This window comes from Cryptomeria japonica, unplaced genomic scaffold, assembly GCF_030272615.1.
Source record: "Cryptomeria japonica unplaced genomic scaffold, Sugi_1.0 HiC_scaffold_12, whole genome shotgun sequence".
Taxonomy (NCBI): domain Eukaryota; kingdom Viridiplantae; phylum Streptophyta; class Pinopsida; order Cupressales; family Cupressaceae; genus Cryptomeria; species Cryptomeria japonica.
In genome coordinates, this window is record NW_026728834.1 from 1,729,037 (window position 1) to 1,740,703 (window position 11,667).

The following is an 11,667-nucleotide window of genomic DNA, read 5'->3' on the forward strand; positions in this document are numbered from 1 at the left end:
TGCCAAAACAACATCAAATTGAGTTATTTCAGAAAAAATCTAGTACCTGAACTATCTAGACCGTTGACATCTCAATGTATAATTTTTTTCCAGAAGTTGACTGACAAGGGTTTAGCCCTTGAACATGTCTTGTTAGAGGAAGGTACCCTAAAACATTATCAAAAATAAAGTCAAAATTTCTCCTCATATCACAATAACAAACCAAAATTTTGGTCCAAAAACAAGAACATAGTCAATGATGGTGTGAGTGAAGCAAAATGGGTCCAGACTGTGGCCTCTCCTCCAAAACCCACTACCATCAATCACCAATTCAACAATCAAAACAATCAAAATCAATCCCAAAAATCTTTTAATAATGTCTCAATTCAAGGGCAACCACCCCAATCTAACAATAGGATTCCGAGAGACTTTACTCCTCTTGCTGAGCCCCTTGAGGTTGTGTTCCAAAATCTTGTCCAAGCAGGTGCAGTAGTCTTCTTGATGACTCACCTATTTGATCCTAATAAACTCAAACCTAGGTGGTACAATTAGAATGAGTATTGTGAATATCATCGTATTAATGGGCATGATACACGAAAGTGTATGAAGCTAAAAATATTCATACAAGATCTTATTGATAAGGGTGATATTGAGGTAGCAACAATAAAACCTATTAACAACAATGACAAACTAAAGATGTACCAAGAATTGTTCCCAAAACATGAAAAAGGCAAGGGATCATCATCTAATGTGGCAAACTATGATTATACCAACCATGTAACAATTTGTGACTCTTTAGTAGGTCGCATTGAGCCTACAGATACCCATGTCAATGTCATAACTATCCAAGGAGCTAAACCTCCCCCACCCCAAAATAGACCTAGAATTACTATCCAAGGTGGTTCTCCCCCACCCCAACTACCAAGTCGACCTAATCCCACTAAGATAGTCATTCAAGGTGTGACACCATCCCCTTCTCAGAATGACTGCAATGTAACTACTCGTCACATGAGAGTAATTGTTCAAGGAGTCAATCCCCCACCAAAACCTCCCCCATGTCTTCAACTTGTACATGTGACCTCCTTGACCATCTTGGGAAGACCTCTGCATAGATCTCCATCCTAGAGATTCTTAAGACTTCCCCTATCCACAAGGAGATTTTGGAGCAAGCCCTCCCTAAGTCATGTGTCCCTGACAACATCAATGCTACCCAGTTCCAAGATCTCATTAGAAACCTTGCTACCCAACAACACCTTGTGTTCACCTCTAATGATGCTCCTATAGATGAAGACCATAAAAAACCACTTCATATTGAAGCCCTTATCCAAAAACACAAGATTAAGTGGATCTTGATAGATGGTGGATCTGGACTCAATCTTTGTACATATAGATTAATAAAGCAATTGGGGATTTCTTAGGACCTGAAAGATACATCAAGAAGAATCACAATAAAAGCTTATGATGATGCAAAAAGGGTTCCAAAATCTTGTCCAAGAAGGTGCAGTAGTCTTCTTGATGACTCACCTATTTGATCCTAATAAACTCAAACCTAGGTGGTACAATTAGAATGAGTATTGTGAATATCATCGTATTAATGGGCATGATACACGAAAGTGTATGAAGCTACAAATATTCATACAAGATCTTATTGATAAGGGTGATATTGAGGTAGCAACAATAAAACCTATTAACAACAATGACAAACTAAAGATGTACCAAGAATTGTTCCCAAAACATGAAAAAGGCAAGGGATCATCATCTAATGTGGCAAACTATGATTATACCAACCATGTAACAATTTGTGACTCTTTAGTAGGTCGCATTGAGCCTGCAGATACCCATGTCAATGTCATAACTATCCAAGGAGCTAAACCTCCCCCACCCCAAAATAGACCTAGAATTACTATCCAAGGTGGTTCTCCCCCACCCCAACTACCAAGTCGACCTAATCCCACTAAGATAGTCATTCAAGGTGCGACACCGTCCCCTTCTCAGAATGACTGCAATGTAACTACTCGTCACATGAGAGTAATTGTTCAAGGAGTCAATCCCCCACCAAAACCTCCCCCATGTCTTCAACTTGTACATGTGACCTCCTTGACCATCTTGGGAAGACCTCTGCATAGATCTCCATCCTAGAGATTCTCAAGACTTCCCCTATCCACAAGGAGATTTTGGAGCAAGCCCTCCCTGAGTCATGTGTCCCTGACAACATCAATGCTACCCAGTTCCAAGATCTCATTAGAAACCTTGCTACCCACCAACACCTTGTGTTCACCTCTAATGATGCTCCTATAGATGAAGACCATAAAAAACCACTTCATATTGAAGCCCTTATCCAAAAACACAAGATTAAGTGGATCTTGATAGACGGTGGATCTGGACTCAATCTTTGTACATATAGATTAATAAAGCAATTGGGGATTTCTTAGGACCTGAAAGATACATCAAGAAGAATCACAATAAAAGCTTATGATGATGCAAAAAGGGTTTCTAAAGGAACAATCACTTTGCCTCTTCAAGTGGGCTCTATTATAATTGGGACCTCTTGCCAAGTTTTGGATCTTCATCTCCACTATAATATCCTCCTTGGCTGCCCATGGATTCATTCTCTTCAAGATGTTCCTTCCACCTACCACCAATGCATTAAATTCCCTTTTAATGGTAGAGAGATCACTATCAAAGGTGACCCCCAACCCTTGCAGTACTACAAGATCCTAGAAGGGAAGCATCCATATCATTGCCCATTAAACAAAACTACCCCCACTCCTCCATCTGATGCATCAAACGTTGCCTCCACATCATCCCAAGAAAATCCCAACGTCAAGATCCTATACAATGGTTGTGGAAAATACAAACTAGGAGATGTTTTATTAATAGGTAATCTCCCCTTGTCACCTAAGTTGTTTGGTGGACCCAAAGAAATAAAAAAAAATCAGAAACTTCTTATACAATGTAAAGACACCACCTTCAAGTAGTGGGGCCCACTTGATGAAGAAAATTTAGAGACAAATTTTTCCTCTTGGATATATCGTGAAGAGGATGAAGAACCAACAAACATACCCAAGAACATGCATCCAAAAGCATCAGCCATATTGGAGAAGATGGGTTATAAAGGACACAACCTAGGGTGAGAAGAGAAAGGAATCAAAGCACCAATAAATCCCATCTCATACAAATACATAAAGGGCTTGGGTTAAACTCCAATGCCTAATATCACTATCATTGGTGCCCCTTTATGCCCTTCCTTGGATGTCAAAGACTCTAATGAAGAGGAGTTCCATGAAATGCATTTTGCATACAAAGATGATGTTTTATTTGATACCCACCTCAACACCATCACCCCCATAATCCCCCCACTCCACATAAACTATAGCTTGTTCACCCCAAGCTCATAGATTGGGACCAATGAGACAGATCGACTTTAGACATCTATGCCGATGATAATGCTCTCATGACTCTCCTAACTATATGCAATTTTGAAGACTGCAATAGAGTTCATGGCATTCAATTACATGAAAAAGGATACTTTGGTAGTCAGGTCAATGCCCTTAGTTGTAAAAAAGATAATAACAAGAAAAATCATAATTCCCTAGGTGAAAACCTCCCTGAGGCACCTTTGGATGAAGAAAAAGTTAAAAACAAAGTTCATATCCGAAAGTGAAAACTTGGATCAGGCACTTGAGGATGAGGGACTTGACCTCCCTACCATTGTTCCTCCTTAATAGGATAGGTAAACTTTCCTAATAGAGGAAACATACACTATTAAAGTGGGTACTAAAGACACTCAAAAGAATGTATTCATTGCCAAGTCCTAGAAAGATCAAGAGAGACTGAATTTTATCAATTTTCTTACACAAATGAAGATCAATTTTTCTTCGTCATATGCTAACATGCCAGGCCTAGATCCTGACTTGGTAGTTCATAATCTTGTTGTCTGTCTAAATACAAAACCAATAAAGAAGCAGTTATGCAAAATGCATACACACATTGCACTCCTCATCAAAGCAGAACCACAAAAGTTATTAGATGGATTCATAAAACCAATAGACTATCTTGAGTGGAAATCCAACATTGTACCTATTGGAAAAGCTACTAGGAGAATCTGCATTTGTACTGATCTTTGAGATTTGAAAAAATCCTTCCCTAAGGATGATTTCCCACTCCCCAACATAGACATTATTTTAGACCTCATAGTGGGACATGAAATTCTATCACTTATGGATGGATTTTCTAGCTACAATTAGATCAAAATCGTAGAAGAAGATCAACACAAAACAATATTCACAACACCATGGGGCACCTTCTATTGATGAGTCATGTCTTTTGGTCTCAAGAATGGTGGAGCTACATATCAACATACAATGACAAGAATTTTCCATAACCTCTTGCACAAAATCATGGAGGATTATATGGATGATCTTCTAGGAAAATCCAAGACAAGACATGAGCACATCCCTATCTTAAGGAAATTTTTTGAAAGGTTGGAAAAATACAAACTATGGCTCAATCCTAAGAAATGTGTCTTGTCACATCAAGAAAACCGGTAGGATTCATTGTTTCCCATAGAGGCATCGAGATTGATCCAAAAAAGGTGAAATATATCAAGGAAATGCCTCCCCTAAAGACCCTTAAATAGCTACACAACCTTTTAAAAAAACTCCAATCTATCAAATGCTTCATCTCATAGCTTGCCGACAAATGCAACCCATTTGCTCACCTATTACACAAGGATACCAGATTCAAATGGAAATGCCTATGTCAAAAGGCTTTTGATAAACTCAAAGAATATCTTGCATCGCCTCTGATTCTTATGCCTCCTATTCCATGAAAGCCACTTCTTTTGTACATATTTGCTACTCTCGTGGCATTGGGGGCATTATTGGCACAAATAGATGATTAGGGAAAAGAACATGCTATATACTACCTCAGTCACACATTGATAGGGTATGAGCTCAATTATACCCCTATTTAGAGAGCATGCTTAGCACTTGTCTTTAGTACACAAAATCTTTAGCACTACATGTTTAGCAAAAAACAAAATTGATTGTTAAGATCAACCTCCTCAAATACCTCTTATCAAAGGTTGCTCTTACTGGTAGAACTCCTAAATAGGTCATTTTGTTAAGTGAATTTGACATTTAATATGTGGATAGAAAATCAATCAAAGGACAAGTAATAGTAGATCAATTGGTCGATGCTCCACTTCCAGGTGACCATCCTATCCTCATAGAATTTCTAGATGAGTTTATAATGACCATGACCACATCCTCCATATGGTAGTTATACTTTGATGGTTCTTGTACCCAAAATGGATCGGGGGTAGGAATACTGTTGATCACACCTCAAGGAGATTGCATCCCTAAATCATACAAGATAGCCTTTGCATGCACCAATAACATTGCAGAATATGAAGCACTAATTATTGGACTACGCCTAGCTATCCAATGAAAGATATTGGAATTACATGTCTATGGTGATTTCTAACTTGTCATTAAATAAGTCAATGATGAGTACCAAACAAAAGATGACAAGCTTCTTCCTTACCGTAGTATGGTTGAATACCTCAAGTAGCATTTTACATTAATCAAGTTTGATCAGATTCTATGTACAAACAACAGAGTTGCAGATGCAATGGCCACTATTGGTTCTCTTCTTCAGATGTCGACACATAGTCACAAGTGTGATTTTTTGGTCAAGAAACTCTTCATACTGGCATATGACCTTGTAGAGTCTAAAATAGTGTGTGTACTTGTTGATTCTCAATCCCTTAGTATTAAGAGACTTTCACTTATCTAAGAGACAACACCTTTCCCCCACACCTTACCAAAACTCAACAACAAACCTTTATCCATTGATGTGCCCACTATACTATCCTTGGAGACCACCTATTCAAAAGGCATTTTGATGGTTACCTCCTAATGTGTTTAGACAAACAAGACACTGAATGGGCACTACGTGAAGTGCACAAAGGTATCTATGGGGAACATCAAGTGGTCTCACTTTGGCTAAGAAAATATTTTGAATGGGATACTATTGGCCTATAATGGGAGTAGATGCATACAATTATGTGAAGAAATGTATCCCCTGCTAGAAACATGGCAACAAAATTCACACTCCATCATAAGATCTGTAGCCTTTCATTACACCATGGCCCTTCTCACAATGGGGCTTGATCTCATTGGGAAAACCCACCCCGCATCCTCTAATGGTCATAAATTTATCATTACCACCACATAATACTTCACTAAGTGGGTAGAGGCCATCCCTCTTACCTTTACCACTAGTAAAAAAATCTCTAAATTTATTTTGAACTACTTAATCTGTGATATGGAATCCCCAAGGTCATCATTATAGATAATGGTAGACCCTTCAAAAAATAGGATGTTAAAGAGCTCTGTCAGAAGTTTGATATCCAATCCCGCTTCTCCACTCCCTATTACCCACAAGGTAACTATCAAGATGAGGCTTCTAATAAAACCTTAATTCAAAAAGACAGTCAATGAAGTTGGTCATGATTGGCACCTCCAAATACATCATTCTATGTGGGCTTACCGCACTTCCATCCGCACACCCACAAGCACCACCCCATATTCCCTTGTCTTTGGCTCTGGAGCAATCCTCCCTCTTGAGATTGAGATCCCCTCCCTAAGGGTGTCCCTGTAGAATATCCTCCCAAATGAGGAGTATAAAGTTTCCAAACTACAAGAGCTAGAACTGCTGGATGAAAGGCGCCTCAAGGCCTTAAATCATCTCTGAGTATATCAAAATTGCCTATGCTTGATTTACCACAAGAAAGTCAAAACCTAGGAATTTGAATTTGGTGATCTTTTCCTCATGGAAAATCCCAAAAACCTCCAAGAAAAAGAGAAGAAAGGAAAGTTTGAGCCTAATTGGATTGGACCATATGTGATCACAACAAAGTATGGATTAGGGGCATATCAGTTGGCTACTCCTAAAGGAAATCCCTCAGATGAGCCGATGAACATCATGCATCTAAATAAATTCTATGCCTAGTCCTCAAAAGGTCACCAATTGTCTTAAAAATCAAAAAAAAAAGAAAAAGAAAAAGGAAAAAGTAAAGAAAAATCAATTTGTCCAATAGTGAAAACCACTTCGTGGTGCTATGGGCAAGTACCTTGGTGAAAACTTGCATGCAAGAACCAAGGTTAATAATTTGGATCCATTGTCTATCAAGTCAAACTTCCTCACTGCTAGCCCATTTCATATCCATAATCATCGATATCTAATCTTCCAATCACACTCCTCACAAAATAATCACTCCTATGATGATGAGTCTATGCCAAAATCATGAATAAGGATTTCCCCACTAAACTAAACTTTATCCCATAAAGCTAAGCTTGTGTACCCTATATACTGAGCTTGTGCATGTATGTGAGCTTTGTCAAGTCTGGATGTTAGTCCTACGTTTGTAGGTTGGTCCTCATGATCATTTGATCAATTCCCTAGTCGATCGCAGTCACCCCATTGTTTTCCCTTGGGATGAATCATTCCCTTGCCTGACAGTTTAATCTTCCATCCTAATACTACTCTTCGCAAGAGGTATCAGTTGGTCATGTATGGGTGAGTTGTTTGATTTCTTGGATTTTCATTTTTTGACTTATATCTTGTGTCCTATGACTGCATCAATAAACGACTTCTTGGATCTTCCATATCTTGGTATGTCTATGATAGGTGCATATTGGGGCATATTTTCATGGCATGACATATTTTGGATCTCTCTTGTATGAACTGGCAACCTGGTACTAGTTTTCATCAACACTTACCTTGTCATGTACAAGGGATATCATTGTGTTTGAGGGTTTCCTTGCACATACCCACAACTTTGTATCATTATTTCTCAACACTTGCATAGCTGTTTGTAAGGAATTTCCACTTGACTATGAGTCAGTCTGCGCCTTGGGTTTCTCATGGCATCCTGGTTCCTATAATAAGTGGTGTGGGTTACCTAGAGCAATATCAAATCTAGGTTTCTCATACTACTGTAGCATTATTCTCCTCCATTTTTCTTCTTATTATTTCCTTCATCATCCTCATCATATTCCCTTTCACCTTTCATCCTAAAGTCTTATCCATTTCGAGAGCACACCTATGTTCTTGAAACCCGCATGTCCTCTCAAGGGGGCATACCATACCACTACCTCCTAGACATCCTTCCTAACCCACCTATGACTAGGGCATCATGCTACTAGTCCTTATCCTTTTCTATCCACTATGTTTTATTCTTCTTTGATATAACATCACTTCATGATGCTATATCAAAGAGGGGCAAAATGTAGACACTTAAATTAATTATTTTAATTAATTAATTTAATTCTCTCCCACATGATTAATTTATTTAATTGTGTCAATCCTTATTCTTTCTTGGTATTAATTAAATTAAATTTAATTAATTTAATTAATATTATCACTATAGTCCAATAATTAATTTATCAAATAAATTAATTATTTCCCTATTCTTCTAAATTCCCTCCAATAATTATTTCCTCTAAACCCACTCTGTTAATTAATTTTCATTAATTAACCTAGTCATCTGATTCTTACAAATCACTTTTTCCTATTCCCACTCAGCCTAATTAATTCTTCTTGAATCTCTCATAATTCCACTTATTATTATTCTTCAATTTTAAATTCCCCACTTGTGTCATATCAACATTGAGCCTCTCAAAGAAATTCAAATTTCTTTGAATCCCTCTATGCATCCTCATTTTGAAATTTCAAATTAATTCCCCCCCTTATTATTATTCTTCAATTTTAAATTCCCCACTTGGCTCACATCAACATTGAGCCTCTCAAAGAAATTCAAATTTATTTGAATCCCCCTATGTATCCTCATTTTGAAATTTCAAACTCCTTTCCCCCACCTTCTCCATGGAATTTTATATTCCTTTTTATTCCTTCAAGGTATCCTTGATCAATGCCCACTACCTCAAACCAATCCTAGCCCTTCATCATCTTTTGATCTCCACCCTCCATTTCAAATTTGAAAATTTATAAATGGAGGCCACTTCTCTCATTTTAACCATCTCTTCATATTCTATCCTTATGCTGTCAAGTTTTATCATTCAATCATCTACATCACGTCGTCATGCTGCTGGATTAATGAGCAAAAACATCTCCAACCAATCATCATCATACCAGGCTACTTGTCATTTTGAGGTTTGCATGTTCTTGTTTGAATAGGCTAAGTTATATGCATATTCATTTTTTTTCAAAACAAATGTGGGTTTAGTGAGTTTTGTGAAAATTATTTTTTCTTTATATATATGCATTCTTGTCAGTTAGAATTTAGGTTTTGAGACAGTGAAATGGGTTAATCATTTTGTTTACAAATGGTTATGAGTCATGCATTTGTAAAAGGGTGTAAAGAATTTTATTTTGTTAAACCCATATTTCTGTTTAGAGTGTATCTCAGTTCTTGAAAAGGGCTTATGATTATTTTTCTGTAACTATAATATTTATCAAACCCTAGTCAAAGTATTTTGGGATAAGGGTTATGCCTACTTGTATAAGTTTTTTGGGGGTTCTAACCCTATTCAAGGGCTTGTCATTACTTTGCACATTAAAATATGGGTCCTTCTATTTATGAGACAACTTTGGTTTAACCTAATTCTAGGTTGGTTGATAGTTTTACAGATGCAACTTTTGATTTGAAAGGCAATTTTTGAACAATGGCTGATTTTTTGTGTGTCAACAAAAGATATTATATATGCATTTTGTGGAAGGGTTTCCAAGAGATAGTGTATGAAGTTGTCTTAACCAGATCTATCATCTTGTTGTTTTGTACATTGACTTTTGTTTTCACAGAGATATCATTGTGATGAATTACTTAGATTGAATCAGATTTGTGAAAAATTATTGAACATCAAATTAATCTCTTGAATAGTTCTATATAGTATACTACTATGCATTTCTTCTATATGCACATTAGTGTTGTGTATGTGAATAAATTATTCTTTGCATGATACTATTATGTTTGTATATGTAAATGTACAATGGTATCTTGTATTTGAACATTGAGAAATGTTGTACAATTACTTCTAATGCTCATATGAGATTAGAAGATGATAAGAAGTGAAATAGAGCATAAACTCTATATGTAATTCAAACTATTTATGTGGAAAATTTTGATAAGATGATGTGGCATTGAAAATTCTATTAGTGAGATACATAAATTAGTTAGTGAGACATTGTAAAAGTGATTATTTTTCAAATAATTCAATGAGGCAATTGGAGTTGTTTTATTCCCTAGGAGGGTTTCCACTCAGGACATATCACTGTATCAATTTGTGTTGTATTATTTGTTCATGATGATGCATATACTTGTCATTTCATGTTGATTATATCTATCAAAATTGAAAAAGTTTTTTAAAAGGTAGAAAATATTAATTAACAATAATTCATCCCCCCTCTCAGTGTTGACTATACTCCAACAAGTGGTATCAGAGCCAAACCCCTATTCAAAAGAAAACTAGGGGTTTCCTAGTAGGAGTACTTATGGCTAGTCAAGAGGGTCAATCCTCTGTTAGAGAACCTCTATTTGATGATTTCAATTATTCCTTTTGGAATTTTAGAATGAAAAGGCATTTAACCTCTCTAGGCTATAAAGTTTGGTCTGTTATTTAAAATGCATACAATGCCACTACAACACCTTCTACTCCTGATGAGGAGAAGGAATATGAGTGTGATGCTAAAGCATTTGATGCTATTTGTTGTGTCTTAACTAATGATGTTCTTGTTAAATTCATGGATTAAAAAAATGTTAAAGTTGTTTGGGATAAACTCTCATATATCTATGACAGTGATGAACATGTTAAAGAAGAAAAATTACAAACCTTTAGAGCTAGGTTTGAAAGAATTAAAATGACTAAAAATGAAAAAAATGCAGATTATTTCTTGAGAATTCAAGAAGTTGTGAACTCTATACGACGTCTTGGTGAAGATTTGAAAGAACCAGTTGTTGTCAAGAACGTGTTAAGGTCATTAACACGTATATTTTATTCTAAAATCTCTACCTTAGAGGAAAGGGATATCAGAAAAGTCACATTAGATGCTTTGCATGGTGTCTTTACTACTTATGAAATGAGGATCAATGATAATTGTTCTACTAGTAGAGAACTTTCTTTTAAGTCTATCAAAAAGGATAGTGATAGTATGTGTGAATCTAAAAATCTAGATGAACATGACATGAATTTTGTCAACAAACTAAGAAGAGGGTCTGGTAAATATAAAGGGAAATTACCCTTTAAGTATTTCAATTATGGTAAGATTGGACATTATGCTTCTCAATGTCCAAATAAGGATCTTGATAGTGATGATGAGAACACTAGAAAATCAGGAAAGAAAAAGTTCACTAATTTCAAGAAGAAGAATGTCTTCAAAAAGAAGATTTTGTATGTAGATGTTACAAACAATCTTTCTGATGAATCTATTGAATAAGGGGAAGAAACATTGTTCATGGCTATTATAACTCCTAATGAAAAACATAAGGAAACTAGTGTAGATCATTCTGAATTTGATGTAAGAGCATCCCTGTTTCTTTACAATCTTACATCAACCAAAAAAAAAATATTTTCTTTTTAGTTTGTTCCTATTTTGTAGTGTTGGCATTTCTCATCGGATCTTGTGGAGCTGGATTTTGTAGCTTGTGGATCTTCCATTCATTGT